Consider the following 19,591-nt stretch of genomic DNA (forward strand, 5'->3'; position numbering starts at 1 on the left):
GATCTCCAACAAGATTCAGTTTCCATAAATAGAACTTCATCATCAACTCTCATGGATTCAAAGCCAGACACCAAGTCCTCCACTGGGATGGCCCAAAGCTGACTTCTTACTTTACTTCGGGTCACCGAACCTACAAATAACAAGGTTTCCGGTCAAGGTTAGGGCTGGGTTTTACATTCTCCCCCCTTAAAGAAATTTCGTCCTCGAAATTGAAAGCGTACTCGTGCTTCCAAAGAGGTAAGGAAATTTCTCCTTCATGTCTTCTTCCTTCTCCCAAGAAGCTTCTTCAGGGGTATGGTTCTTCCACCGAATCTTCACCAAAGGGATGGTGCGATTCCGCAGCTGCTTGTCCTTCCTATCCAAGATTTCGGTTGGTTCTTCATCGTAGGTCAAATCAGCACTAAGTCCTTCGGTGCTGCTTGCTGCAAAATGTGTTCCGGATTCTCTATGTATTTCCGGAGCATCGAAATATGAAACACATTGTGAACACCAGCAAGAGGCGGAGGTAATGCTAATCGATACGCAACAGGTCCAACCTTTTCCAAAATCTCGAAAGGTCCAATGAAACGAGGGCTAAGCTTTCCCTTAACATTGAATCTCATCACACCCTTCATTGGTGAAACCTTCAAAAAGACTTTCTCTCCAACTTGAAATTCCAAATCGGTCCTTCTCTTATCAAGCATAAGATTTCTGTCTTTGATCGGGCAGACTTAATCCTTTCTCTTATCATATCTACCATAGCACTCGTAGCTTCAAACATTTCAGACCTAAGACTTTTCTTTCAACTGTCTCTCACCAAAGACAAAGGTGTCCTACAAGTACCGCCATACAAAGCCTTGAATGAAGCCATGCCTATTGTTGCTTGATAACCGTTGTTATAGGCAAACTCAACCAAAGCTAGGTGTTCATCCCAATTACCACCCATATCCACCACACAAGATCCGAGCATGTCTTCCAATGTCCGAATTGTCCGCTCGCATTGTCCATCGACCGTGGATGATGAGCTGTACTCAAGTTCAATTGGGTTCCCAAGGCCTTCTCGCAAACTATTCCAAAACCTTGAGGTGAACCTAGGATCACGATCCGAAACAATACTTAATGGCACACCATGCAGATCGAACCACATTATCCACGTAAAGCCTTGCTAGCTTATCCAGAGTATGAGTGATCTTCATAGGAATGAAGTGGGCTGATTTGGTCAACCTATCAACAATCACCCACACAAAGTGTCATTGCCTTTACTTGTCCGAGGCAAGCTAGTCACAAAGTCCATAGAGATATCCTCCCACTTCCAACTAGGAATAGGAAGAGGTTGAAGTAGTCCAGATGGGGCCGTCGAACGGCTTTCACACGTTGGCAAGTCTCACACTTGGCAACAAAATCATCAACATCAGCTTTCAGACCAAACCACCAAAAATGTTCCTTCAAGTCCTTGTACATCTTGGTGCTTCCCCGGTGTATAGTAAAGACCGACCGGTGTGCTTCCTTCAATATTTCTTTCTTAACTTCTTCATTTTAGGTGCACGCATACGCCTTCCTCTAAACAATAAAGCACCATCCATGGATATACCAAAGTCGGGGTCCGACTCAGATTCGAAGAAATCTTCTCACCTTTGATCAAAAGTTCTTGATCGGAACTCTGCAGAGCAACAATCTTATCTCTAAGACCAGATCTTGCCGTCATGGCAGAAAGAATAAAATCAGAATTCTCGTGGACAATTTCCAAATCAAAACTCTCAATAGAAGACCACAATGGTAAACTCAAAGCATTCAAATCCAAAGTCTTCTTCTGGTTCTTCCTACTAAGAGCATCAAGAACAACGTTTGCTTTCCCAGTGGTGATACCGAATATCACAATCATAATCGGAGACTAGTTCCAACCATCTCCTTTGTCTCATGTTCAACTCCTTTTGGGTAAAGAAGTATTTCAAACTCTTATGATCCGTGAAAATGGCAATCTTCTCACCGTAGAGGTAATGTCTCCAAATCTTCAAAGCAAAGACAACAGCGGCAAGTTCTAGATCGTGAGTGGGGTAATTCCGCTCATAATCTTTCAATTGCCGAGAAGCATAGGCTACGACCTTGCCATGTTGCATCAAGACGCAACCCAATCCAATCTTTGACGCATCGGTATAAATCGTCATACCACCGGAACTATCGGGTATAGTCAAAACCGGGGCACTTGTCAATCTATCTTTCAACTCTTGGAAATTCTTCTCACAAAGCGCCGGACCAAACAAACTTTTCTTCCTTCCCGGTCAACTTAGTCATAGGAGCAGCCAACCGAGGAAAGTTCTCAATAAACCTTCTCGTAGTAACCCGCCAATCCAAGAAAACTTCTTATTTCCGTTACCGACTTCGGTCTTTCCCAATCAGCCACAAGCTTGAACCTTTTCAGATCGACACGAATACCTTCGGCTGAAACTACATGACCAAGGAATACTACTCTCTTAAGCCAGAAATCACACTTGCTAAACTTAGCGAACAACTTCTTTTCTCACAACCTTTGCAAAGTGAAACATAGATGACTCGCATGCTCTTCTTCGCTCTTCGAATAGATCAAGATGTCATCAATGAAAACAATCACAAACTTATCAAGCACATCGTGAAATACTCAGTTCATGAGGTCCATGAACAACGCAGGAGCATTGGTCAATCCGAAGGGCATGAATCGAAACTCGTAGTGACCATACCGCGTTCGGAAAGCTGTCTTGAAGATATCACTAGACTTCACTTTCAATTGGTGATATTCGGACCTTAAGTCAATCTTTGAGAACACAACTGCACCCTTCAACCGATCGAAGAGATCATCAATTCCGGGCAGCGGGTATCTATTCTTGATAGTCAGCTTATTCAACTCTCGGTAGTCGATGCACAAGCGCATACTACCGTCTTTCTTCTTGACAAACAAGACCGGAGCTCCCCAAGGTGATACACTAGGCTGTATGAAACCTCTATCAATGAGCTCATTCAACTGATTTTGCAACTCTTCCAACTCAGTAGGAGCCATCCTATACGGAGCTTTAGATACCGGAGCGGCACCAGGGACGAGATCAATAGAAAACTCGACATCCCTGTCTGGAGGCACTCCCGATAGATCATCGTGGAAGACATCAACAAAGTCGCAGACAACTCTGACTTCATCGACTCTTTTCTCCACTTTACCCTTGCCTTCAGATGAAGCATCATCCACTAGGGCATAGACTTGCATCAGTGATGACAGCACCTTCTTACAAACCCTTCTCTTTTCCCCCTGAAATTCTAAGACCGGACTTCCACAAATATGGAACTGAATCTTCTTTGAGGAACAAAGGAACACAGCTTTGTGGGCTGTTAACCAATCAATTCCCAAAATAATATCGAAGTCCTTCATATCAAGAATTACAAAATTGGCTTCCAAGTTCTTCTCACCAATCAACACAGGACATTTGGATAACCCCTTATCTAGTTTCACAACAGACCAGAGGTGTACTAATCAATAAACAACTAGACAACTTCTCGGGGATTAGGTTAGTCTTCTTGATGAATGCGAGATGACATGAACGAATGAGATGCACCCGTATCAAATAAGACAAATGCAGAAATAGAAGCAACTAACAATGTACCCGTAATCACTTCATGGCTTGGATCCCGCTCAAGACCGGAAATACCGAAAACTCTACCGAGAGGGAGGAGCATGGGCACTCTTCACCACCGGAGCAGGCTGCCGCCGGATGTGCCGCTTCCGACAGCACGAGCGAAATGACCAGCTTGCTTGCAGAGAAGCAAACAGGATTGCTAGGTCCAACAGGGGTGGCTGCAACAGAGGGCTTCTGAACAAAAGGCCTAGCACTTGCACTTGCACTTGCACTTGCCGGTGGTCGGTTTCCGCCATACTTGTCTAAACCGGCCGGGCTGCTGAAAACCCGAGTTCGACCTACACTCTTAGGCTGAAAGGTAGGAGTGGGGTAGGGTGTAGGTCTCACAAAACGCCGGTCATTACGATCCACCAAACCAGAATTCCTTGATCGCTGTGGCTTTTGCACACGAGCACTTTGCTTCTCTGTTTCTTCCAACTTCTTCGAGTTTTGCACCACTTGAGTATAGCTCACTATAGGCTGGACTGTGAGGTAAGCTTTAATGGCAGGGCGCAGTCCTTTGAAGAACTTCTTTGCTTTGGCAAGGTCATCCTTCGCAGAGAACTCCGGAGCAAAGAAATGAAGCTCCTCGAACTTCGTTGGTACTCCAACACGACAGAGATCCTTGTGTAAGAACCATGAACTCAGCTTCCTTCGCATCTTTCACGGCCTTGGGAAAGTAATTCATACAAAAAGCCTCTTTGAACAACTCCCAAGTTACAACTCCCGCATGCAAACCTTCCAAAAAAACAGCCGAGTGGAGATCCACCATGCATCAGCTTCTTGTTGCAACTTTTGTTCAGCAAACGGAATCTCTCGAGCTTCCGAGCATTGCAGATGTCGGAAACCCTTCTCCAACTCACGAAGCCACTTGTTAGGAAACAAGGGGTCCTTGGTAACTCCGGTGAAAGTGGGTACTTGCATCTTCGTAAAACTCTCCATCAAAGTAGTATGAGGAGTTCCAGCTAAACCTCCCGCATTCGGGACTACGGCATGAGGATTCACATTAGCACCAGCTCGGGTCTCATTATGCAGAGTCATGAAACCCAACAACATCTGGTTGAACTGAGCTGCTTGCTGTTGCATCATATTGCCTATAATATTGGCAATATCTCGGAAACTTCCAACATTCGGGGCACCAGGTATCTCATGGGTACCCTGATCAACATTAGGTATCTCACCACCTCCATGAGGTATTTCACCACCTCCTTGAGGTATTTCACCACCTCCATGACCACTGGATTCACCACGCCCACTTCTCAGAGTAACCATTCTGCAAAACTGAGAACATCAAAATACCGAATTTCAAGTTTCAACAAAAACCACAAGTCCAAATGATTTGAAAACTTAAATCATGCTCAAATATATCCATATAGTCATCAAACAATAATCCATAAGGCAAAAATCACATTTTCCAAAAATTCAACAGCAAAAGAGGTCTCTGTGACCATTGGTCGAGTGATTGGTCGACTGACCCAGTCGACCAATGAGCAGACAGAATGCGAAAATTCGCATTATAAGCCTCATTTCCACATTCCAACTTCATTTTATCTTCTTTCAAAGGTGAGAGAGCTCTAGGGAAAGTCTCCAAAGGTTCTCACAAGTGTTCTTGAGGTGTTTTGGTGCTTCAACAACAACACAACAACACACAACCATCACAAACAAGGTAAATCTCTCATTCTTTCTTCCATTTTCATCTTCTCATGCTTGCATTTCAATCAAAACCATGCTTTGCTTGTATCCAATGCTAGAAATCATGCTTAGGAATGCTTAGAAACATATTCCCTAGGTTTTAAACACAATGTCATGCATAGACAACAAGTTTTAACATATTGGTGTTCATCTCGCAACGTTTTCATACCGAAATCGTTATCTTTAGAAAAATTTCGTTTTCTCCCAAACCGCTTGAAGTTTTCGCACAAGATCAAATGCTACATGCTCAAGATGATACTGTAGATAGGTCCATAAAATTTGATTAAACCAATTTCAACTTTTCAAAAATCCAATTTTGACCTAAATTGCAAAATCCCCAAATTTCCTTCTTGCTGAATTTTTCGCTTTAATCCAAGTTTTCGATCGATTTTCATCAAACAAACTTCATAGACATGAAATTCCAAGTATTGCGCACATGCTAGTATGTTCAAATCAAATTTCCCCCAAATTTGAAATTTTCCAAAAAATTATGAAAATACCCTTTTGGCTCAAATCTTAAAGTAGCACTAACTGGAATTGTCTCTTGTCTCTTTCACAGATACCCACTATGCAGAGGGGAGGGCGAGGACAAGGTAGAGGTCGTGGTCGCATTGTAGGGGCACTTAGGGGCAGAGGTCAGGTTCTTTCAGAGCCTAGACAGGAGGTTAGGAGACCAGACATGTTCGACACACCTCAGGCCGAGTTCCTGTACGAGGCCTACTTCGATTCATCGCAATATCGAGATGGGACGTCTACTTCACTTACGCCAGCTCAGAGTCTTTAGGATTCGGCAGATATTCGACACGTTGCAGTGGACTCATCTCTTCACCGAGGATCTGCCGGTATACCCGGAACTAGTGAGGTTGTTCTTCAGCAACCTTACCTACACAGAGGAGGCTCGAGGCCAAGGACATCCACTTAGACTAGTCCTAAGGAGCAGGGTCTTCCGGACACAGATTCGCTTCTCCACTCGAGCACTGGCTGAGATCTTGCAGGTTCCTTACTATCCACAGCAGTGTGTGTGGATACCTGCAGGAGCAGATCTAGACAGCCATCTGATGCCGTACGAGCTTCGCGAGATATGCTCTACGCTATGGGATAGCCGTCGATGCTTCACTCCGTGGACCAGCGGACGGATGACGGATTCTGCACGGATTATCGGTCGCATAGTCGGCCGAAACATTATGCCGAAGGCCGGACATCACCATCGGGTCACAGTGATGGAGGCCTTAGTCATCTACAGCATCTACATGGGCTTCGAGATCGATCTCTCCTACATCATTCAGCAGGTCATGCTGGACTTAGTTCTGTGGCCTAGCATGCGAAACCTTTGCTATGGGAGGCTACTGACCTTGATCTTCGGCATTTCGGGGTGAGCTTCGAGGATACACCAGGTGGACACCGGTTCACTGTGGGTACTCCATTGGGACTCGGACCATTCGTCGGATGAGACTGCAGCAGATCCGAGAGATCTCCTGGTCCGGAGGGTGAGGATGATGAGGAGTCAGAGGATGAGGATCAGGGGTCAGAGGATGGAGGAGAGGATATCGGTCCTGATAGTGATGATCAGGCCGGAGATGATGCAGATATGCACGAGGCTGAGCCAGTGCATCACGAGTTTCCTTCAACACACTTCGAGGCAGGTGGCCCTTCACATGCAGTTCCAGAGACTTCAGATCTTGGGGCACAGATGAGATCGATGACTTCCATGCTAAAGAGGATGGAGGTCAGACAAGAGCAGATGTATGAGAGGATGGAGTCACGACAGGATAGGATAGAGCATCAGGTGACTCAGCTAGCGGAGGAGTTCAGAGCATACAGAGATCAGAGAAGATCACCTAGATAGACTGTACCCTAGGATTTCCATTTATGCATTTCAAATGTAATCGTTGTAAAAACTTTTGAAATTATTGAAGTTCCTTTTGTTTCACTTAATTATTGTATATTATGCACCTTCCTTTTCTTTGCATTAGTGACATTTGTTTAAGTATAATTATGGTATGTTATTCGGAAATGTTCTGTTATGCTTCATAGGTTAAGTTTCTAATCCAAGTGTTCTATTATTCACTTCTAAGAGTAGAAGAGTCATTTCAGATCAATGACTCAGGAATGTTCAGTTATTGTCTTTTGTGGTCAGGATTTCCTCTAACCTTGGGCTCTGATACCAATCTATCACATCCTCCCAGCCGGTACCCTATCTGGCATACCCGAGAGTGTGATCCACAGCTCGAAGATCAAGTATCGAGTAATCAACCTCCCACATTAACAATAACATAATCATGAACAATCATAATAAAAGTGCGGAAGGTAAACCATAGATCCAATAAGGAAAGAATGAATCATATATAAATCAGAGTACTAGATATAATCAGAGTGTCAAAAACAGATATGTAAAGTGAGGCAAAATCCCACTCTACAACCAGCGGAAAAGTAGCTCTAAAAGAGAATAAACTAGACAAAATCTAATCCCAGTAGCAAGTACAATGGGTAACTAAATTGTTCTCCACTTGATAGACAACATCCCTATAAGTATAAATCTCATAAATAGCACAAGGACGCTTCCACTCAATGGTCGGACTAAGCATCGTACGGAGCATAACCACTCGCGGGATCTTCAGTGTAATTGTTGTAACCGCAATCACCTTCCTGGAGATACGCCTCATCGCCTTGCGCTTCTTCATAGGGACCGTCATAATATTCATGCACTGCAGAATAGTCTAACAAACATTGTACAATACAGGAATGAGTTTCAAATAAACTCAGTAAGGCAGTTAAAATCCATAATAACATAAATGGTAGGATTTCAGAACAAACATAAATGCAATATGATATGAGACAAGCAATGAATGAATGAATCTAACTCTATGTATGCTTGGTCTCTATTGGCAGACATGCTTTAAGTCATAGCACCATACTTCTTTAGGAAGGTCTCAATCACTCATCATCAGTTGGTAATGGGTCCGGCATCCCTCGGGACATTCCATGGCTGGGGGTTAAGTCACCACTCTCTCACATCACCATTGGTCTAAGTACCGGCGCATGTCAGGGTAAAACCTAGCCAAATGCAAGTCTTCTACTTAGTTACATCAAGTCAAATCCAGATACGTCCATTCCTCGTCCCTGACGATCCTTTCCGGTATCCTTCACACTAGAGTCCTCATAGTCCCTGACTACGGACTCATCAACCCTATTGATCATCCACATATGGTAAACGGGAAGCTCTCACGTCCTCTCACGGGTTGGTTACCGGTCTTGAGCGCCCGTGAGCCCAAGTCTAACCATATGCAACCCTACCAATAATTGCAATCACCTTGTATATAATTGGTAAGTAAATCATACATGAGTCAATTCAATATGAATAAGTAATGCTACTGTAATCAAAGTTATGCAACAGTAGTATATCATTGTAAGAATCTAATTAAGGAAACATATCAATGATATTCAAATATAGAAACTAGATTCATGCTATCTATGCAATTAAGGAAATAACCATCCTTACCTTTTATAACTCGCAAAGAATCCTAAGAAATCAAGTAAGATCTTGGCAAACTTGAGAAGAAGGTCCTAAACAAGTGCATACAACATATTAGGAAAGATCCCTAACAGAAAAGATACCAAAACATCCAACACAGACCAATTCTGGAGTTGCTGTACTCATTGGTCGAGTGGATTGGTCGATCGGTCCGATCGACCAATCAATCGACCAATGCAGACGATAGAGCCTAAAAAAAACAGAGTTTTAAGATATAAAATCCGAATTTGGTGGTTCAAAAGGGTACTAATCAAGGGGTAAACTACATCAGTAGTATCCTAACATAAAGGGGACCTCAAAACACTAATCCAATCAAGCCATCAAGATCCAAATTAGGAAACAAAAAGTTACCATAATTAGATCAACCATGGATCTTGAAGATTTCAAGGTAGAAATCAAAGACAAGAACAATAGGAGGATGGATCATTGCTTCAGGTAAAGGTATCATGAAAAGCATACTTAGATCTTCAAGGAAATAGGCTTAAAAGCATAAATCTAAATAAGGAAACAAAACCTACCATATATGTAACTATCATGATTCATGAAGAACACATAGTATGGTAGAAGAGAACAACTAGAGATTGATAGATCATGGATCATGAAAAGAAAACACAGCAATTGACTACTAACATGATCAATATAGAAGATCCAAGGAGATCAGAATTCAAATCAGAAGTTAAACAAAGACTAGATCATGGTTTGATCATGACTCCTTCAAAAGCTTGCAATGATCATGGTTAAGATCATTGTTCTAGCCATTAATCCTTAGGATGATCATGAGAGACAAGTCCAGAGATGTTTGCAACATTGAATGCAGCATCTCCTCTACTGTCTCAACTCAAAAAGGAAAGAAAATCAGAGATGGAGGAGAAGAAGAGAGTATAGACATACCTTTTGATGCAAAAGGAAGAGTTTCGACGAAGATCCGTCAAGAAAATCAACAAGGATGCAAGGGAGATGACTTGCAGAGGTCTTTGGTTCGTTCCAAAGAGTTTGGAGGCAGCAAATATGAAGTAGACTCGAGATTGGACTTAAATAGAGCAAGCTAGACCTAATTGCCAAAGACAGCACTCATTGGTCGAGTGGCAGTCGACCAATCAGTCGACCAATGCTGACAGCAATTCCAAAACAGGGAATTGAAGACCCAGATCAAATCCAATCCTAAAGGGGTTTTGCACACATATCAAGTGACTTACCTAATAGGTAGAAATGCCTTCAAACCATGATAGAGAGCACTCCAAGTCCATCAACTAATCCGATCTCCAACAAGATTCAGTTTCCATAAATAGAACTTCATCATCAACTCTCATGGACTTAAAGCCAGACACCAAGTCATCCACTGGGATGGCCCAAAGCTGACTTCTTACTTTACTTCGGGTCACTGGACCTACAAATAACAAGGTTTCCGGGTCAAGGTTAGGGCTGGGTTTTACAATATCGATGACGGTGATGGTGATGATAGTGGTGATGATGATGATCAGAGAGATGATGATCGGGGTCAGGATGAGATTCCGAGGCACGAGGAGATTTCTACTCCACGATTCTCCGAGGTTGGAGGTCCATCTCACACGACTTCTGAGGCTCTAGGTGTGGCTTCTCATCAATCATCTATTCATTCCATACTTGAGAGGATCGAGGCTCGTCAGGAGGCTATAGAGGCTAGACATAGGAGGATGGAGTCAAACATGTGCACCTTAGGTGAGAGGTTTGCACTACTGGAGGAGGAGTTCAAATCTAGGAGGGATCAGACAGATTGTTGGAGTCGATCACCTAGATAGATAGTACTAGGAGTTTCCTTTTATGCTTTTCCAGATGTATTTCTTTTCAGAATTATAAAAATTTTCTTATATGATTAATGAAGTTCAGTTATTTTGTCTATATCATTGTGTCTTATTCAAGAATTCAATTTGTGCTTCATTAATTTGGTTACTAGTCCAGGTTATCTACTATTTACCTCTAAGAGTACTTGAGTCACTTTTGGGATCTGTGACTCTGAATGTTCCGTTATCATTTTTGTGGTCGGGGTTCCACTTGATCTTGGGCTCTGATACCAATCTGTCACATCCACCCAACCGGTACCTTATCTGGAATACCCGGGAATGTGATCCACAGTCCAAGGATCAAGCATCGAGGGACCATGCCTCCCACATACGTGATAACATAATCATGAACAATAATAATCAAGGAAAAAGCAATAAATAACAGATATCATGAATAAGATAAGATCATAATCAGAGTGCAAAAATAAATGATACCAAGTGTATAAGTGTAATCACAAGGATGAGAAAAGGAGTGAAAGTCACTCTCTCAACCGCGGCGGAAAAGTAGAAAATCAAGTTAAGTTACAATCCCATGTTTAAAGAGTAACTCAAAGAAAGTTAATTACACATCCAAATGTTTAACAATAATCCAGGGAAATGGGATACTAAGCAAAGGTTTCTTCTATCCTAATGACGTCTCCTCATAGGTGTGGACGAAGAAAGCCCAGCACGGCCGCTCCCTCACCAAAGTGGGGCTAACCCTGGTACGCAGAATAATCCTCTTCGGCACCATAACTTTGCTCTTCACCGTAGCTACCACCCGGAGGGTAGTATGAGGGATCAAAGTTCATCTCGTAGAATGAGCCATCAGGGTCTTCAATACCTGCGGGAAAATCTAACAACATTAGCACAAAATGAATGAGTTCAAAAGAACTTAGCATGGCAGTTATTCCATAATCCAAAATCATATAAATACAGATCATAACATAATGCAATGTGATATGAGACATATGATGCAAATATGATTCTAACTCTATGAATCCTAGTCTCTATGGTAGACATGCTTTAAGTCATAGCACCATACTTCTTTGGGTCGTCAGTCACTCTCCCTCAACCAATTCCATATCTTGGGATTGCCGTAGTAGTTGGGTAAAGTCCTCTCAAACCATGGTAGGGGATTCGGTCACCATTCTCTCACATCACCATTTGGTACAAGTATTGGTGCATGTCGAGGTAAAGCCTAGCCCAATGCAAGTCATCTACTCAATCGTATCAACTCAGATCCAGATACATCCATTCCTCGCCCCGGGTGATCCTTTCCGGTAACCTTCACACTAGAGTCACGGATATTACCGAACGGACTCATTAAACCTATTGGTCATCCACAAATAGTAGATGGGAAGTTCTCACATCCTCTCACGGATATGACCCACCGATCTTCAAGCGCCCGTGAGCCCAAGTCTAGCTATTTGCAACCCTACCAATAAATGGCCCCTTTCGGGTATCCGTAGCATGGTTTATGTCCTCCCCCGGGTTGGCTACCGTCTAAATCGCCCATCAAACCATACAGTACTACTGGTCATTCGGTCTCAATACCCTTCTGATTTGGCTCTGACACGACAAGGACAATCCTAGCCGCACAACTAAACAATCCTATGTATGTCATCCAATAACCCGGGAAAGTGTTGATAGGCACCTTCAGAGAACATCCCATACTATTCCCTCCGATGCCCAAGGACAAAAGCGTCAATAGGACACTCCCCAATCCCAAATCATACCTAGGCAATCACATACTCAAGTCCATCATATCTCATACATTTGATACATCATCATGATAAAAGTTAAATCATAACATTGAAATGATCTATCATAAATACAAGTAATAAGAATAATAAATCATTATGACAAGAGTATATGAAATCACAATAATACTGTTCTAAAACATATATAGCAGTCATATAATATTCAAAAGCAACTAAGAGACTATGTTCTCCAAGTATAAGTACCAAAACATAAGTTCATAGCCTATGTGTCTATGGAGATAATCATCCTTACCTTAGGTTGAGTTGATGACGAATCAAGAATTATCAAGGAATGATCCAAAAGTAGTGTTAAGACCCTAAACAAACATAAATAAGAAGTTAGAGAAGAAATAGGAAAGATCGGATGTCGAATGAGTCAAAACTGGCTAAGGTTGCTATCAGCAACTAGTTTGGTTGATGGTCTTGGTCGATGGCATCGACCAAGGAGGATTGACCAAAATTATCTTCAAGGCTGCAACATGGTTTTTGGGGATTTTGGTCCGAAATTGGTCTTTCGAGGTTCAGATCGATCCAGAACTTGGAGGGATGCTTAAAAGACATGCATTAGCTAAGGGAAGTTATAGGAATCTAATTAGGATTACATGCTAGTGATAAACATGTGCATAGCATACTATATATCTCAGTTTTGTACAAGAAGGTATGAGGTTAAGAAGAAAATCAAAGAATGCATATGCAAGGTTTGAAATGAGAGCATATCATCAATGGGCAAGTGAGAGGATCATGAGTTAAGCAAGAGTGGACACTTGGAGTGATGGTTGCAAGGTTACAGCACCATCTCCAAGGTCTCAGCAGCAAAAGAGGGATAGAAAAGAATAGAATAGAGAGTGGAAGTGATGAATCATACCTTGTAGTTGTTGATGGAGACAAAGAACAATGATTAGCAATGATTTGGGTGGAATCTTCTTCACAAATGCCTAGGAGATGCTTTGGGGAGCTCTCCCCAGGTTCTCAAGAGTGATAATGATTGCAATAGGGCTCAAAACACGAGGCTAGTATAAATAGAATAGGGAATATTCTAAAACATCATCAACTTGTCTGTCTGGGAAACTTTGGTCGATGGCATCGACCAAAGAGGATCGACCAAACTAGAATTCAGCAGAAATTCAGGATTAGTTCAGCAACTTCGGGAAGGGATTTGGAAGCCTATACAGGGTCAAATTGAATGGGGTTTTCTTCTACAATTCAATCAAGAAGTCTAGTTTTGGGAAATTCCTTCGGATTGTGCACAGAAATCCATTAGGTACTTCAACTAAATCACTCTCCTTCGATGCGCAGATTCTTGCTAAACACCGACAATGTACTCAAGTTAGGGGTATCATCGTCAATGTCCATGGGCTCGAACTCCGAATCATATTTATCAATCAAAAGGGTCCACAAGTCTCTTCTACCACCACTTCGGGTCTTCGGACCTATAAACAGTAGTGGATCCGGGTTAGGGTCAGGGTTAGGATAGGGCTAGATTTTACAGTCCTAGTTAGGTTTGGGTTGGATTTCACATAGAGAATCCGTAACACATACTATAGCAAGCACCTTAAGGACTTAGTGCTGATCTTTCTTACAATGAAGAGCCAGCCGAAATCCTAGACAAAAAGGACAAACAGTTGCGGAATCATACCACCCCTTTTATAAAGATTCGGTGGAAGAATCACACCCCTAAAGAAGTTTCTTGGGAGAAGGAAGAAGATATGAAGGAAAAGCTTCCTTATCTTTTTGGAAGCCCAAGTATGCTTTCTATTTCGAGGATGAAATATCTTTTAAGGGGTGGAGAATGTGAAATCCAGCCCTAACCTTGACCCGGAAACCCTGTTGTTTGTAGGTCCGAAGACTCGAAGTGAAGGAAGAAGGCAACTATGGGACATCTCAGTGGAAGACATGGTGTTTGATCCAGAACCCATGGAAATTGATGATGGTGTTCCATACTTGGAAACTTTGTCAGAGTTGGAGAAGAAACTACACCTTGATGAAGAAGAGCTTGGTTGATGGACCTAAAGCCTAGTTGGACATGGTTTGAAGGCATTCCTCTATGCTAGGTGAGTCATTTGTTGAGTTGGAAGAAGCCCATTTGAATTTGAAGAGGTTTGGGCCTTGAAGTCCTTGACTAGGGCTTGTTGTCAGCCTTCTGGTCGATTGGGCCAATCGACCAACTGCGGACTGAATCTGGGTGAGATCTTCTGATTAGGGTTTTGATGCTCTATTTAATAGGACTTCCTGTTTCTTAGCTTTTTTTTGCTTCTAAAACCTCTAGAGGATGTGGAGAACCTCTCTCAAAGCCTCTCCTTGGTGTTATTGAAGGACTCTTGCAAATTCTCAAAGTTCTTCATCTCTTGTTCATCATTAAGGTTAGTAATCTCATAATCTTCTAATTGATTTACTCTTACCATGATTTGGTCTCCTTACTGTGATTATGAAGATGGTATTGCATCCTTGCAAACACCTCTTCTACAATCTCTACAGATGAGAATGAATCTCCATTCATTCTAATGATACTATGATCTCCATATTTGATTTTTAGAAGAGATCATGGATATCTTCATGAATGCATGATTAATCTTATTGTTTTGATTTATCTAGCATGATAGATCCATTCTCATGTTAGTTCTTATCTTTGATCTACTGCTAATGTTCATCAAGGGTGAAACCTTGTTCTCTCTATAATTGCTCCATTGATCAATGTATGGTTTTCTATAAAAATCCTTATTTTGATCAAATTAGAAAGTTATGATTTTGATCATAGTTGTGGTCTAAGCTATGCTAGTTGATGTTAGATTACTATTCTAGAATTGTCCATGAATTTTTGGAGTGTTTTAAATCCCGGAAGATGAATTTTTGATCAAAATTCTGATTTTTGCCTGCGTCTTGTTTACCGATCGATTGGACCAAGCTACCAAGGCTGACAATATGGGATTTCTTCGTCCAATTTTATCTGTTTGACCTCCAATCTTCTAGGGCTTATTCCTAATTATGTATTTATGTTTTTTTTGGGTTTGTTTCCTAACCTTGGACCTATTCTCTTTGATCTCCCAAATTTCTTCGAAGCTAATTAAGGTAAGGACAGTTGTTTCCATAATAACCTAGATTTGCATGATCTTAGCTTCTAATTTGGGAATTTCATGAGATCACTATTGTTCTTATAGTTTCTTATCATGATATTATCGTTGTAAGGACCTTAGGTACAGTAGGTCTTATTCATGTAATTTTCTTATTCAATTGATCATGTTTATATGTTTATCTTTTTATATGTTGGAATATCAGTTGTGTATTTTATGACTGAATTGGGAATGTGATTGTTTAGGTATGATCTAGGATTGAGGAATGTCCTTTTGACATTTTTGTCCTTGGACATCAGTGGAAGTGGTATGGCACATTTCCTATGGTGCCCTTTGACACTTTCCCGGATTATTGGTTGTCATACTTAGGGCTTGTCTAGCGGTGTTTGGCTAGGATGTCCCTGTTATATCAAACCCTATTTGGAAGGGTATTGAGATCGAGTAACCCATGGCAGCAGTGTGGGTTTGTAGGCGCTCAAGACTGGTAGCCAACCCATGAGAGTACATGGATCACATTGTGGGGGTCATTCATTGGTAGGATTGCAAGTAGTAGACTTGGGCTCATGGAAGCTCAAGACCGGTATCCAACCCATGAGAGGACATGAGAGCTTCCTGTTCATTATTTGTGTATGACCAATAGTGTGAAACGTAGCCCTAACCTAACCCTGACCTTGACCAGGAAACCTGGTTGTTTTTACGTCCGAAGACCCGAAGTAAAGGAAGAAGCCAACTATGGGCCATCTTAATAGAAGACATGGTGTTTGACTCTAAACCCATGGATGTTGATGATGGAGTTCCATACTTGGAAGTCTGTGCAGATTTGGAAAGAAAGCTGTAGCTGTTGTCGATGATGAGATTAGTTGAAGGACTTGGAGTACTATCTGACTTGGTTTGAAGGTATTTCTACACACTAGGTATGTCACTTGTTGTGTGTGCAAAAGCCCATGAGGTTTGGACATGAGTTGGGCCTCCATTTCCCTATTTTGGCCTTGCTAACCTGATTGGTCGATTGGGCCAGTCGACCAAGCAGTCGACCAACTGTGTGTTAAATTCGAGAAAATCCAATTTTAGGGTTTTTCACTCTCTATTTAAACCTACTTCGAGTTTCTTAGTTACGCCTGCCTCCTAAACACTTTGTGAACATGGGAAGACCTTTCCAAAACTCTTTCCGGTGATTTCAAAGATTCCTCTGCAGATCTGAAGCCTCTCATCTCTGATCTGACAATTCAAGGTTAGTATCTCTTCTAAATTTTAAATTATTCTTTCTTCGATCTTGTTCTTGATTGAGATCAGGAAGAAGATGCTACATTCTTGCAACCATCTATTCCATGACCTCATTCTATTCCTTGAGATCTATGATCATCATCGTGATCTTAACCCTAACCCGGAACTTTTCTTGAAACCCTGACCCTTGTTTGATTTTTGGAAACCTTTGGTAACCTCCCATGTGAGGGTAACCGCATGAGTTATATTTATGTTAATCTAAACTCTTTCCCAATGATTTTCTTGTTATTTTCTTGTTAGCAATCATTCCCTTTCATCTTATAACCCTAGCCTTTACATGAGAGCCATAAGGTTGAAACCCTAGTTTCTTGTTTCAAATCATGAACCCATCTTTTGACCTTGACTTGATGATTTTACCTTCCTATATAGTTCTAATACATTCTAGGAAGTTTCCCTTCGAATTTAGGATCAATCCGACTTCAAACGAAGAAGTTATGACCGATCTAGTTTCTGCAATTTCGTACTGACTCGGTTGGTCGACTTCTTGGTCGATTGGGTCAGTAGACCAAGCACTTGACCAATGATGTTCGTAGCTTCATTTTTCGCTCAGTTTGATTCGTTTGCTCTCTAATCTTTTAGGTATCTTTCCTAATGTTGTATCTATGATTGTTAGGGGTTTATTTGCTAAGTTTGGAGTCTCTCTCTTTGCTCTTTGGATTATCTTCGACGATAATCAAGGTAAGGACAGTTATTTCATAATAACATAGATCGTATACTCTCTGGTTTCTACTTTAAGAAACTCTGAGTTTATTTACTATTTTTGTATTTTATACTTCTGATGCACTACTGTTAGCACTTCACTTATGTTTTCTTTTCCATTATTCAAGCTTATATGAATTGCTTATTACTATATTGTTTAATGATTAGATCCTACTTTTATATTCTCTTTTATATGATGAATTGTTGATTGTGTATGCCATGACTGATCTAAGAATGTGTTTGATTAAGTATGGTTTGGGATTGAGAGGTGTCCTTTTGACACTTCTGTCCTTGGACATTATCGGAAATAGTATGGGATGTTTCTGGGGTTGCCCATTGACGCTTTCCCGAATCATTGGTTGTCATACCTAGGGCTGTCTAGCAGTGTTTGGCTAGGATGTCCCCGTATATCAGACCCTAGTCGAAGGGGTATTGAGACCGAACAACGCGTGGTAGCAATGTGATTTACGGGCGCTCGAGACCGGTTAGTTATATTCGTGAGAGGACGGGAATCACATTGTGGGGGCCATTTATGGGTAGGGTTGCATATGGATAGACTTGGGCTCATGGGCGCTCAAGACCGGTGAGTTATATCCGTGAGAGGACATGAGAGCTTCCCGTTTACTATATGTGGATGACCCATAGGGTTGGTGAGTCCGTAGTCCGAGAGGGAATATGCTGACTCTAGTGTGAAGGATACCAAAAAGGATCCCGAGAGGGGAGGAATGGACGTATTTGGATCTAAGTTGATGTAATTTAGTAGATGACTTGCATTGGGCTAGGCTTTACCCTGACATGCGCCAGTACTTAGACCAATGGTGATGTGAGAGAGTGGTGACTTAACCCCCAGCCATGGAATGTCCTGAGGGATGAAGGACCCACTACCAACCGGCATTGTGAGATGAGACCTACCCAAAGAAGTATGGTGCTATGACTTAAAGCATGTCTGCTAATAGAGACCAGCATACATAGAGTTTAGATGCATACATACAATATCTGTTTCATACTGCATTGCATCTTGTTATGTTCTGCCGCATGTTATTTATGTTGTTATGAGTTAACTTGCCTTACTGAGTTCAATCGAACTCACTCCTTTTTGTACAATTTTCTGTTAGATTATTCTACAGGTACTGACTACTATGAAGGACAGTACGATGAAGCGCAAGCCGAAGAAGTGTACTACACGCAAGGTGTTGGCAACTATGAAGATAACCCTGATGATCCCTCGAGCGATCAAGTTGTGTACCACGATTAGATGTAATGTAGAGATGGAACATCTATGTTGGATTGATGAAGTCCACTATTTTGAAGATGTCATCTATAGATTAGAAAACGCATAGTTTACTTTGGACATTCTATTCTTGCTTTTCTTTAGAAATAGTTGTAATTCTTTTTAGACTTACACACTACAATTCCGTTGTAGCTGTGGAGTGAGTTTCCGCCTCACTCTACTTCTTTTGAGTGAGTCCTTCTACAATGCATCGGTTTAAAACCCGGTGAGACCTTCTACAAGGCATCGGTTTAAAACCCGAGTGAGTCCTTCTACAAAGCATCGGTTTAAAACCCGAGTGAGACCTTCTACAAGGCATTGATTTAAAACCCGAGTGAGACCTTCAACAAGGCATCAGTCTGGAACCCGAGTGAGACCTTTTACAAGGCATCGGTTTAAAACCCTAGTGAGACCTACAAGGTATCGGTTTAAAACTCGAGTGAGACCTTCTACAAGGCATCGATTTAAAACCCGAATGAGTCCTTCTACAAGGCATCTGTTTAAAATCCGAGTGAGTCCTACAAGGCATCGGTTTAAAACCCGAGTGAGACCTTCTACAAGGCATCGGTGTAAATCCCGAGTGAGACCTTCTACAAGGCATCGATTTTAAAACCTGAGTGAGTCCTTCTATAAGGCATCTGTTTAAAACCCGAGTGAGACCTTCTACAAGGCATCGGTTTAAAACCCGAGTGAGTCCTTCTACAAGGCATCGGTTTAAAACCCAAGTGAAACCTTCTACAAGGCATCGGTTTAAAATCCGAGTGAGTCCTTCTACAATGCATTGGTTTAAAACCCGAGTGAGACCTTCTACAAGGCATCGGTTTAAAACCCGAGTGAGACCTTCTACAAGGCATCGGTTTAAAACCC

This window comes from Hakea prostrata, chromosome 9 (genome assembly GCF_041222555.1).
Source record: "Hakea prostrata isolate BN-2017 chromosome 9, UWA_Hpros_2, whole genome shotgun sequence".
In the NCBI taxonomy this organism is placed as follows: Eukaryota; Viridiplantae; Streptophyta; class Magnoliopsida; order Proteales; family Proteaceae; genus Hakea; species Hakea prostrata.